Consider the following 11,516-nt stretch of genomic DNA (forward strand, 5'->3'; position numbering starts at 1 on the left):
AGGGGGTTTAGAGGGGTGACAGTGTGTGGTATTCTGTGGCAAGTCTCCTTGCAGCTTGGGCTTCCCCCAGAGCTGGCCTAATGTTAGTGGTGCTTCAGACATGGTAGAGAGGGCTCTGTGGGTCGTAGGGGAGACCCTGGAAAAGTCAAGTGCCTGGGCGGCCGCACAGGCTGGTGGCTGGGTGTTTCCTACAGCCTTGCAAACTGAGACGGAGACTAAAATTCATGATGCGTCGAAGTTATGGGAACTCCAAGAGAGAGAGAAAGCCTTGTAGGCTTGGATATGTGCCCTGGAGTACCTCCAGACACAGTGGAGTTGTGGCAGTTCCCCCCACTGATCATAGTGAACAATTTGGAGGAGGGGGAAGAGGAACCTGAGGGCTGCCCAGTAGTGATACAGAAGATGAGATCACAGCAGCCTATGGCGCCTGGGGGGAATCTGGTGGGCCCCACCCAGATGGTTGAGCACCTCATGTATAGCCCCTATACGCAGGCCAAGCTAGTAGATCAGAGGAAGCAGTTTCAGCAGTGGTCTAGGGAGACCTTGGCAGTGTGGCTCCTCCACCTTTGGGATTTAGGGGTTGATAGTATTATGGGCACTGATTAGGAGGTGGAAAAGTTAGTTTCCATTATGACTCACCCCTCCCTGCCCCAGTGGCTACAAAATAGCCAGCAAAATGAAAGGGGGCAGGGATTTCATTCTCTGTTAGAATGGGTCATGGCTGTTATCTCTATAGTCTGGGTGGATGCAGCAGATGTGCCAGTTGCCGTGAGTAAATGGCAATTCTATGTGGACTTAGTGCAGATCTTACAAGAGTTAGGCATGCACCAGGCCATGTTTAATCCCAATACTCAGGGCCCCGATGATGAATGCTTTATGACAGGGATGAGGGATCTAGTACTGCAGCATGCCTCCTCTGCCTCTTTTGGATCCCTTGCGGCTATTTTGGCCCCATATGTCAGGCGCCATATTAATGAGGTCACTGCAATGGTAAGCCTGGGGGAGGCAGAGAGCTGGTGGCAGCAGAAAGGAGTTAGGATGGTGTCTTGGGCCCCCTCTGTCTCCCAGGGAAAAAGCAAACTCGTGCCAGTGACTAGGACTCAGATGTGGTCAGATCTTTTGGGGGCTGGAGTAAGTCAAAATAAGATTGACAGGAAACCAAATACCTACTTATTAGAACTGTGGAAACAGTTGCGAGCTGACCAAGGTTTCCTGCAGCCCCAGAAGAAGAAGGAGGTGAAGGGGAAACCAGAGGTGCAACTTGGGAGGCCTGTCCTGTTTGTCTGGAAGAGCATCTGGTTGTGCCAACCTCCTGAGGAGAGGGAGGAGATATCCTTAGGAAATCTGAATAGGGGGAGGGCCGAGGAACCTGTCCACAGGGGATGGGCAGGGACCAGTGGCCGCACGTGGAATTGGCTATCCAGTGGTCCCCTACAAATGTCCAGCGGGTCCTGGATCTAGTAGATACAGGGGCAGAATGAATGCTCCTGTATAGAAACTCTGAAAAATTTCCAGGGCCTTTGGCTTATATTGATGGTTGTGGGAGGCACAGTATGAAGGTGAAGGCTGTGCGGCTCTCCCTGAGTACTAGATAGTTGTCCCCCCATGAATATACTGTTTATGTGTACCCCATTCCTGAGTATATCCTGGGCATTAATGTGCTCCAAGGGTTGTAGCTGCAAACCACTGCAGAGGAGTTCCACTTGAGAGTGCGAGTGGTAAAAGCACTCTCTGCAGGGGCACGCTGAACATCCCCCCATTCTGTTGTCATCCCCACAAAGGGTAATGGTGGTGAAGCAGTACCAGCTGCCCGGGGGACAAGAGGAGATTACGGCAACTATAGGAGAGTTGAAAAAGGTGGGGATAATTCGGGCAGCCCACAGCCGCTTCAACTCCCCCATGTGGCCAGTGTGGAAGCTGGATGGCACATGGAGAATGATGGTAGATTATTGGGAATTGAATAAGGTCATTCTCCTAATACATGCAGTGGTCCCCCTCTGTGGTGGACTTGATGGACTGGTTAACCAATGAGCTGGGAACCTACCAGTTTATGGCCAAACTGACAAATGCCTTTTTCTCCATTGATATTGCTCTGGAGAGTCAAGGTCAGTTTGCTTTTACCTGGGAAGGCTGGGATGAACCTTTACAGTGCTCCCTCAAGGGTATTTGCACAGCCCTTTTTTTGCACAACCATCTGTCACGGGCTTGCAGTGGAAGACCTAGTTAAGTGGCCATAGCCCACAATGGTGCGCCTTTCTCATTATATTGATGATATTTTGTTATCTAGTGATTCTCTTACAGAATTAGAAAAGGCAGTACTGCAAGTATTGTCACACCTGTAGTCATGTGTCTGGGCAGTCAACAAAGCCAAGCTGCAAGGGCCTGGATTATCTGTCAAATTCTTGGGCGTTGTTTGGTCGGGTAAAACAAAAGTAATCCCCAATGCGGTAATAGGTAAGATCCAGGTGTATCCTACCCCTAGCACTGTGAAGCAGCGCCAAATGTTTTTAGGCCTGCTTGGGTACTGGAGAGTGTTCATGCCCCACCTTACTCAGGTTATTCATTCCTTATACACTTTGGTAAGCAAAGGAGTGAGATTGGACTGGACCCCGACCTTGGAACAAATGTTCCAAGGAGTGAAGCGCATCATTAAACATACTTGGGCCTTTCATGCCCTGGATCCTGCTAGTCCTTGTGAGCTAGATGTGCACATGACTCAAGAAGGCTTTGGGTGGGGTCTTTGGCAGTGTTCTGAACAGCTCTGACAATCCCTAGGATTCTGGTCCCAACTATTGAAAGGAGCAGAAGTACGGTACTTTCTAATTGAAAAGCAACTGGTGGCAGTGTATGCTGCCCTGTTGGCCACAGAGGCTATAGCAGGAACTGCCCCCATGACAGCAAGGACCACTTAATCCATTGCAAGGTGGTTCCAAGATTGGAGGCCAAGCCTCGCCGTGTGATTGCCCAGACGTCCACATTGGCTAAGTAGGGGGCTTATCTGCAACAAAGAAGTACTCTTTTGCCGAGTTGCAGGAAGTGTTGGGCCCTGTTACCTATGTAGATGAAAAATCAACTGCCTCTACTACCATAGAAGAAATGGAAGGTAGCCCCTTCCAGGAAGGGCAGGCAGCTATTCCCCTAGATGCACAGTATACCAATGATCCAGCAGGAGCCAGCCCACTGTGTATGCAAACCAGAAACAGACATGATCTGGTTTGACACTGGAGTAGGTCAGAGTAGCCAGTGAGCAGAACTGTGAGCCATGTGGCTTGTAGTTGCAAAATGAAGTACTGCCCCTGACTATTTACACAGATATTTGGGCGGTGTACCGGGGACTAACATTATGAATCTCTACATGCTGTGCAAATAACTGGATGGTTATGCATAGGCAATCATGGGAGCAGGCCTTGTGGCAAGACGTATAAGAATTAGGCCACTAGAAACAAATCACTGTACATTATGTGACCGGGGAGGCACCCCTTGCCTCCCCCGGGAATGATGAGGCGGATACTCTAGCCAAGGTGAGATGGCTGAAAATGGTGCCTGCTGGCCCATCAGGAAAGAAGTCACCCAGTGGCTGCACCATCACCTATTATAGAAGACCATGTGGTCTACTATAAAACCTTGGTGGTTACCTGTCACCTTAGCTGAGATACAGGAAACTTGTGAGAACTGTGTTGTCTGCTCACAAGAGCATCCCCAGAGGCCTGTGGGAACCACCGGGCAGCTGGTTTGGGGACAAGTACCGCTGACCTGGTGGCAGGATGACATGGTCAGACTCCTACCTAGTTCAGAAGGGTATAAGTACGCAATCACGTGTGTAGACATGGCCACCGGACTGTTGGCTGCATACCCTGCATGCCACCCAGATCAAAAGCAGTGATCGCTGTGCTGGAGCGTTTATACACTGTCTATAGGCAACAGTGATCATTGAAGGTGATCAAGAGACATACTTTACAGGGGCTATGGTGCAGCAGTGGGCTTGAGACATGCAAATTGATTGGAAGTTCCATGTGGCCTATTACCCCCAAGCTGCCAGAATGATCGAACTATACAATGGCCTATTAAAGCAGGGCCTGTGAGCCACAGCTGCCACCCCTACGTTGAAGGGGTTGGACAAAGTACTTCTAGACTGCCCTCCAGACTCTAAATGAGAAAATTAGGAGGGGAGGCTCAGCTTTAGTGGAAGTGTTACTCCACTTGACTGCTGCTCCCATTCAGTTACAAGTACAAACTAAGGATGCTTTGCTGAAACCAGGCACTGGGAAACAAGGTAATATTCTATTGCCTGCACCCAAGGACCTGGAGCGAGGGCAGATGGCCAGTTGAATGTGGCCTTGGGAGATAAAAGCACCACTCCCCATGCGGTGAGTGGCTCTTCCTGCCCCTTGGAGACAAGAAGTAGAGAAAAACTTGCAAATAGTGCCCTGGGTAATTGGAACATGGCCCCCAATATTGCAGGGTAACATACCCAGGACCAGCAGACCACAAAATGCTTCTCTGTGGCTCCTTCATGTTATCCTTATGGCCCATTATGAGTTCTTCACTCTTACTGCAAGTAGATGCTGAACCCTCAGTTGAGGTGTGAAAGGTATGGTATTCATGCCCAGAAAGGCCCCCTCTGCAAGCCACCATCTTATTGACTGACCAGAATTGCTTGTATTTTGCCTGAGCATCATGATTTTCCATTGTTACTTCCAATAACTGCTTTGTCTTTTTGTCCCTAGGATACAAACTAACACCTTAGTTGACTGGGTACACACTTGTGCCTCAGTGCCTAACCAATCAACGTGCTGGATCTGCACAGAAATCCTTCTGAGCATGGTTGCTGGCCTCCCGTGGTGCATCTCTCCAGCTTCTGTCTCAAACTGAACTTGGTTACAACATGAGTTGAACAGTGCACATTCCTTATGGAACACGTCCTGGACCGACATCTATGCTGGGGCAGAACAATAGTATGACCCGCCCCAGCTGTTAGTTGTTAGTCTGCTACTCCATATGGGATGACTCAGGGTTGCTCATGGCTAAGGCTGTGGAGTTGGCTGGACCAGCCCCGCTATGTATTAAGAATTCTAAAGGACAAGCCCAGGTGGGCTGGATTCCAATAGGTATGTGTCAGAAGTATACTCTTCAGCATTACTAGGAGACACAGAATAAGTCATGGGCTGCAGTTCCAACTGGAGCCCTCTGGGTGTGTGGCTCACATGAGTGGCCTTACTTGCCCAGAAATTGGACTGGCCATTCTACGTGGGGGTGGCCTTACCTGCCTGCCCAAGTTCAGAAAATTCTCACCATCTGGCCAGTAAACTGGGAAGTGTTTAAGGCATGACACCAGGTAAAACGTGTCCCCTGGTGGTGCTACCCATTAGCCATTTTTTCTCCTCAAGCTGTTTCTATCGTCACCGAGGCTGAGATAATTGCTTTAGCTTTGCACATTGCTCATGTGTTGAATACAACATGCGATTCCTTAAGCCTCTTAAATGAGGAAGTGTTATCAATGGCAAAAACTGGCCTTACAAAATCACATTGCCTTAGACATGCTCACTGCATCACAAGGCAGGGCATGTGCCCTAGTTGGGGTCAAATGCTGTGTTTGCATTCCAGATGTCCCTCACAACAATAGCTAAACTCTACGGCATTAGCTTCTGAGACCCATGCCATTGAACGCTTAACAGGTGGTCCCCTGCAGGAATACTGGGCATCCTTAACTACAGAATGGCAGGGGGTCCTTGCTGTCTTAGGTGGCAGTGCTTGTGTTTTGGTTGCTTGCTGCTGTAGCTTGTACTGCAGTTGCAGCATTTGGATGCAGAGATCTGCCCTTTTTACCAAAGAGCCCTCGTGGAAGACACTCTCACATAGATTGTATGGTGGGGAACCCTGAAGGGATGGAATGTAGGGACAATGGAGTCAGTCAGGCTCCCTTGCCCAGATATCCAGGCAACTATGACTCAGCAGTGTTCATACAATGATGATAAAGGCCCACATACCCAGAATCAAGCTCTTTTATATAACCAGTACCGTCATATATTGGCACCCTGCCAGCTTTGTGTTCACTTACTATAAAAGTGAGTTGAGACTTTCCACTGGTGCATGCAGATCGCCCCATCCTGGAATAAAAGCCTGTCAGACATCCTGACGGCTCTGCATATTTTCTTCCGGTTGCCCAAAACCCACGTTAACCTGCCCAGTCTCAAAAGCTTGCAGGACAAATACCGTTTATTTCCCAGTTTTTGTAGGTCAGAAGTTCAGGCATGGCGTAATTGGTTCTCTGCTGAGGGCCTCAAAAGACTGAAATCAAGATCTATGCCAGGAAAAAGAAAAAGATGTCATCCAGGTCTGTTGTCTCATCTGGACGTGAGTCTTCTAAGTTTGTTCAGGTTGTTGACAGAATTTAATTCCTTGTACTTAGGACTAAGTTCCCATTTCTTTTTGTTACCTGTTAGCCAAAAACCACTCTCTGATTCTAGAGACCACCCTTAGGGTCTTACCGCATAGCCCCCTCCATAGGCCCTCTCAAAATACCACAGCTTCCTTATTCAAGCCAACAGGAAACACTTCACCCTCTTTTAAAGACCTCATCTGATTAGGTCTGACAACCAGGGTAACCTCCCTTTTGATTAACTCAAAGTAAAGGGATTAGGGCCTTACAGATGCCACTGCCCCCGTTTCCCTCACCCAACCATAGTCAACCCCACCTTGTGCTTTGACATCACTACTGATGGTGAGTCCTTGGGCCATGTCTCCTTCGAGCTGTTTACAGACAAAATTCCAAAGGCAACAGAAAACTTCCATGTTCTGAGCACTGGGGAGAAAGGATTTGGTTATAAAATTTCCTGCTTTAACAGAATATTCTGGGATTTACGTGCCAGGGTGGTGACTTCACCTGCCATAGTGGCCCAGGCAGCAAGTCCATCTACAGGGAGAAATTTGATGAAGAGGATGTCATCCTGAAGCATGCAGATCCTGGCATCTTGTAATTGACAAGTGCTGGATCCAACATAAATGTTTCCTAGTTTTTCATCTGCACTGCCAAGGCTGAATGGTTGGATGGCAAACATGTGGTCTTTGGCCAGGTGAAAGAGTGTGGATGTTGTGGTAGCCATGGAGCACTTTGAGTCCAGGAATGACAAGACCAGCAAGAAGATCACCATTACTGACTGTGGACAACTCTAATAAACTTTATTTGCTTTTTATCTTAACCACCACTCCGTCCCTTTTGTAGCTCAAGAGAGAACCCCTTCACCCCCATCTGCTTGGAGTATTCTATAATCTTTGTGCTTTCACTGAAGTTCATGGGTTTCATATTTTCTTTACCCCTTCCAAGTCTAGCTGGATTGCAGAGTTAAGTTTATGAGTATGAAATAAAAACTAAACTAAAAAAGTAAAGGGATTAGTAACCTAATTTTGGAAATGATACCCCAGTAGATTCACAGATTCTGCCTTGATTATACAAGGCATGTACACCAGGGGGCATGAATCTTGGGGCCCATCTTTTAATTCAGCCTACCACATCAGTGGGGCAAAGGGGGGCGGTTTCTACTTTTTCCCAAATTGCCTCCAGTTGTGCCCCCAAGTCCCAGCCCATTCTGCTGCTTCTGGTGAATGCTCATTCCTGGATGGGTTTAGACCAGACATCCTGGCTCTTGCCCAAGGCCATTAGAGTCTTTTATCTCTTCTTACTATTTCCTATCCTTCTGGAGAAACAGCAGCTGGATTTATAATGCTTCAAGTATGTCATCATCACCAGTTGATCAGTCCATCAGATTCCTGCTGTAACCACAGCTTTCATTCTAGAAGAGTTATAAGGCGTTTCCTCTGATGTGAGCAGAGGGGGAGGGATGATGTTACTGAGGAGCTTGTGAGGACAAAGACATTGTTACACCATTTGAATGTCTAGTAAAGGGAAGTGCACATTCAAGAAAAGCTCTATTTTCTTTGGAAGGAAGGAAGCATGCACTGGGAAAAAAATTAATCCTGCCATTTCAAGGCTGGAAGGGCCCTTGAGGCCATTAGTCTGACTGATGTTACATTGCTTTCATTTTCCCAGGTGCCTACCTCCAATGATGGGGATCATACTACTGTACTAGACTGCTCCAAGTAGGGATTAACACGAGAAGGTGAGGAGGGTACCGCGTCCTGCATAGAGTCCCCTGCCCCCCACCCCCGTTACTGCAGATGGAGGAAAATAAAATTAGTTATTCCAGACACTTCTCGGTCTGCCAGGAAAAGGGGATGGCAATTCCCTCTAGTAGAGAATGCCCTGAGCCCTTCTTTTGAAGGGGCTTTTATTGAGAACCCCAATATGTGCAGGGGCATACAGCATGCATGCAAAGCTCACCAATCAATGCCAAAAGGCTATGCTTACAGAAAACAAATAGAGATCATAGAGAACAATTGAAGGAACACAGAGATTTGCCTTAGGTCAAGGTCTGGTACACAGGATGGTGCCCATACGGACCCGAAACCTGGGAAACTGATCACATTCTATGCTCGACCCCAAACATCAGTACTCACTAACTCTAGGGCATTCTTAACAAAGTAAGTTTCATAGGATTTAATGTATTCCTTTTCCAGGCCTAATTGTCCCTGGGAACTGCCTGATCCAGTTTAGGACTGTACCTGACTTTAGTATTGTTTCACTGACCTGGTTAGGCAGGTGGAGCAAAATAGCCAAGAGATAAGGAGACTTCTCTCAGATAGAATGAGGACTCCAGCCATACCAAAGCCGAGGGGTGAGGGTCTTTTGCCCCTTCTCCATGTCCCCCAAGTCCTTCCCTGATGGCCCCTATGCAACTGTGCCTGTCTTAGGCTGCCCCTGCCATTGAGGGGTCTTACCTGTCATTGACTAACCAGCCATCCTCTGGGGCCAAGCAGGCCCTGATGTGAGGGAGGCAGGGGCTGCACCCCTACCAGGGGGATAGGTTTTGTCTCCTTGTCACAGGTGTGCACAGGTAAACAGGTTCTTGGTGATCATGGACAAAAAATTGAACCAAATACACAGAGTTTATAGCAGAAAGTGAGGAAAAAGCAGATTTATTAAGCTACACAGAACATGGGAGTAGACCAACTCCAAGCAGAGCAGAGCAGAGCCAGAGAGAGAGAGACGGGGAGAGAGAGACAGAGAGAGAGAAAACAAGCCTGACCTCAGGGGCTAGAGGGCTTTTATTCCTTTTGGGGAGGGCTTTTACTGTGCATGCACAAGTAGGTATATTGTTTTAAAGTTACCGTGCATGTGGTTTCCCATGATTTCCTTGGTTGGCCACTGAGAAGGGGGTCCCACAATGCTAATTTATTATAATGACATTATAATGAAGCAGGGGTCAGGTAGCATCTTCTGTGAAGGTACATTCCTGATTCGCTAGGATTCAGTGCTTTCCCAAAAAGCAGGAACTGCCAGTCTTAAAACAGGGTCTCCGCCCTTTATTGATGTTCTTTATCTTAGCCCTGGGGCACCTCTGGAGTTTCCTCCTTCCTGAATATCTCCTACCTCATCCTCAGTGGCCTATTTTCCCAAGGCCTCCTTGCTCAGTTCCAGCTGTGGGGCCCTCTTGCCTGCTGGCGAAGCTACAGCCCTGACACCAGATGGGATGGTTCCCAACAAGAAGGCACTTGAGAGAATGATGTTCTTGCTGCTGTTGAACTATAGCTCTGCCATATACCAGTAGGCAAGTTACTCCAATTTCCTGAACCACAGCTTCCTCATCTATAAAATGGGAATAATAATGGAATTTCCCTAATAGGTTATGGCATAATTTCCTAAGATAATGCATGTAAAATACTATGTCTTGGCTGGCACACAGTAAGGGCTCAATAAATAATAACTCTTACTTTCTAGAACATGTATGCTCCTGTTGTAAAATTATAGTTCTTTTTCCAGGGCAGGGCAGGTTGTGAGATGAGGGACAAGGCATGGAGGTTGGGTGGGCGAACATACCAGACAGATCACCTGAGGATCAGGGAGGAGGGGTAGCAGAAGAAAGCAGCCTTCAGAGGTGATACTGTGGGGCTGCCATCCAATAGGGGATGGAGGGCTCTGGTGGTTTCTTTTCTTTTGTCTTTATTTCTTTTTTTCTCTTTCCTTTATTACATAATTTCCTAAATTATCACTTTTATGAGCAGAAAATTATTAAAGTGTATAATTTTTATTGAGCTGTAACTCACCATAAAATTCACCCTTTTGAGGTATCCAGTTCAGTGGTTTTAGTATATTCACTCTGTTGTGTAATTCCAGAACATTTCATCACCCAAACCCCCCCCCCACTCAATGGCACCCACCAACCCCACCAGCCCTAGGTAACTACTAATCTACTTTTTCTCTGTGGATTTGCTTATTTTGGACATTTCATGTAAATAGAAATACATGACATGTGACATGTGGTCTTTTCTGCCTGGCATCTTTCACCTAACAATGTTTTTAAGGTGCATCCATGTTGTGACATGAATCAGTACTTCCTCATTTTTATGGCAGAATTATACTCCAATATATGGATATACATTTTGTTTATCCTTTCATCCATTTATGGACATTTGGGTTGTTTCTACTGTTTGGCTATTATTAATAACGTTGCTATGAACACCCATGTATATGTTTTTGTGTGGACATAGGTTTTGAATTCTTTCGAGTATTTATCTAGGAGTATTATATAGGTCAAATGGTAACTTCTATCCTCACTTGAGGACATTTCTTTCACTGCTTCTAGAGAGAGGAAGGAACAGCGAGAAACACCGATGTGTGAGAGAGGCATCAATTGGCTGCTTCCTGTACTCACATCAACCAGGGATCACACACAGCCAAACTGGGAATTGAACCTACAATCCAGGCACGTACCCCGACCAGAGTTGAACCCACAACCTTTCGGCTATGGGATGATGCTCCAACCAACTGAGCAACTCTGGCCGGGGCCAGCCTGCAATATTTTATATTCCTGCCAACAATGTATACAGATTCCAATTTTTCCACATCCTTATAATTTTTTTTAACAAAGAAAGCTGAGTCTTTGTAGCTGCCCGAGCCGGCTGCTGAGCCGGCTGCCCCGCCGCTGCCGCCCCGTCCCCCCAACCCCCGGGCCCCCATCGGTTTCCTTTCAGGAAACCAGGCCCATGGCAGCAGACCTTTGTGCTCTTGAGTCCATTTGCTGCTATCCTAAAGGTTCTTTCTCTGCCTCCCAGCATCCTAAGCCAAGACCCTTTTCCAGCACCACTCAGTTTGTGGTGGCAACTCAAAACACTTCTTTTAGTTGAGTTTCTCTCTACAATAGTGTTTAAACTGTGGCTGAGTGTGAAGGGAAAGGGCAGGGGATTTAATTTAGTGTCTCTCTTACCAGTGCACTACTCTTTATTCATATTATGTATATTATGTTAGGGAATGGTCAATCTTTATTAATCATCAAAACCATATGATCTCACTTATTTGTGGAACCTAATGAACAAAATAAACTAAGAAACAAAAAAAAAAATCACATGAGGATTTTATATTTTTTAAAGATGTTATTTATTTATTTTTAGACAGAGGGGAA

The 11,516-nt window shown here is 46.9% G+C and overlaps 1 pseudogene; it reads left to right on the top strand.

The window, feature by feature from the left end:
- The first annotated feature begins 1,785 nt into the window (after positions 1-1,785).
- On the top strand, positions 1,786-7,173 carry LOC129075283 (peptidyl-prolyl cis-trans isomerase A-like; annotated as a pseudogene).
- Positions 7,174-11,516: the final 4,343 nt, after the last annotated feature.

The sequence above is a fragment of the Pteronotus mesoamericanus genome, unplaced genomic scaffold, assembly GCF_021234165.1.
Source record: "Pteronotus mesoamericanus isolate MK-2021 breed Mesoamerican mustached bat unplaced genomic scaffold, CSHL_Meso_final contig_100, whole genome shotgun sequence".
In the NCBI taxonomy this organism is placed as follows: Eukaryota; Metazoa; Chordata; class Mammalia; order Chiroptera; family Mormoopidae; genus Pteronotus; species Pteronotus mesoamericanus.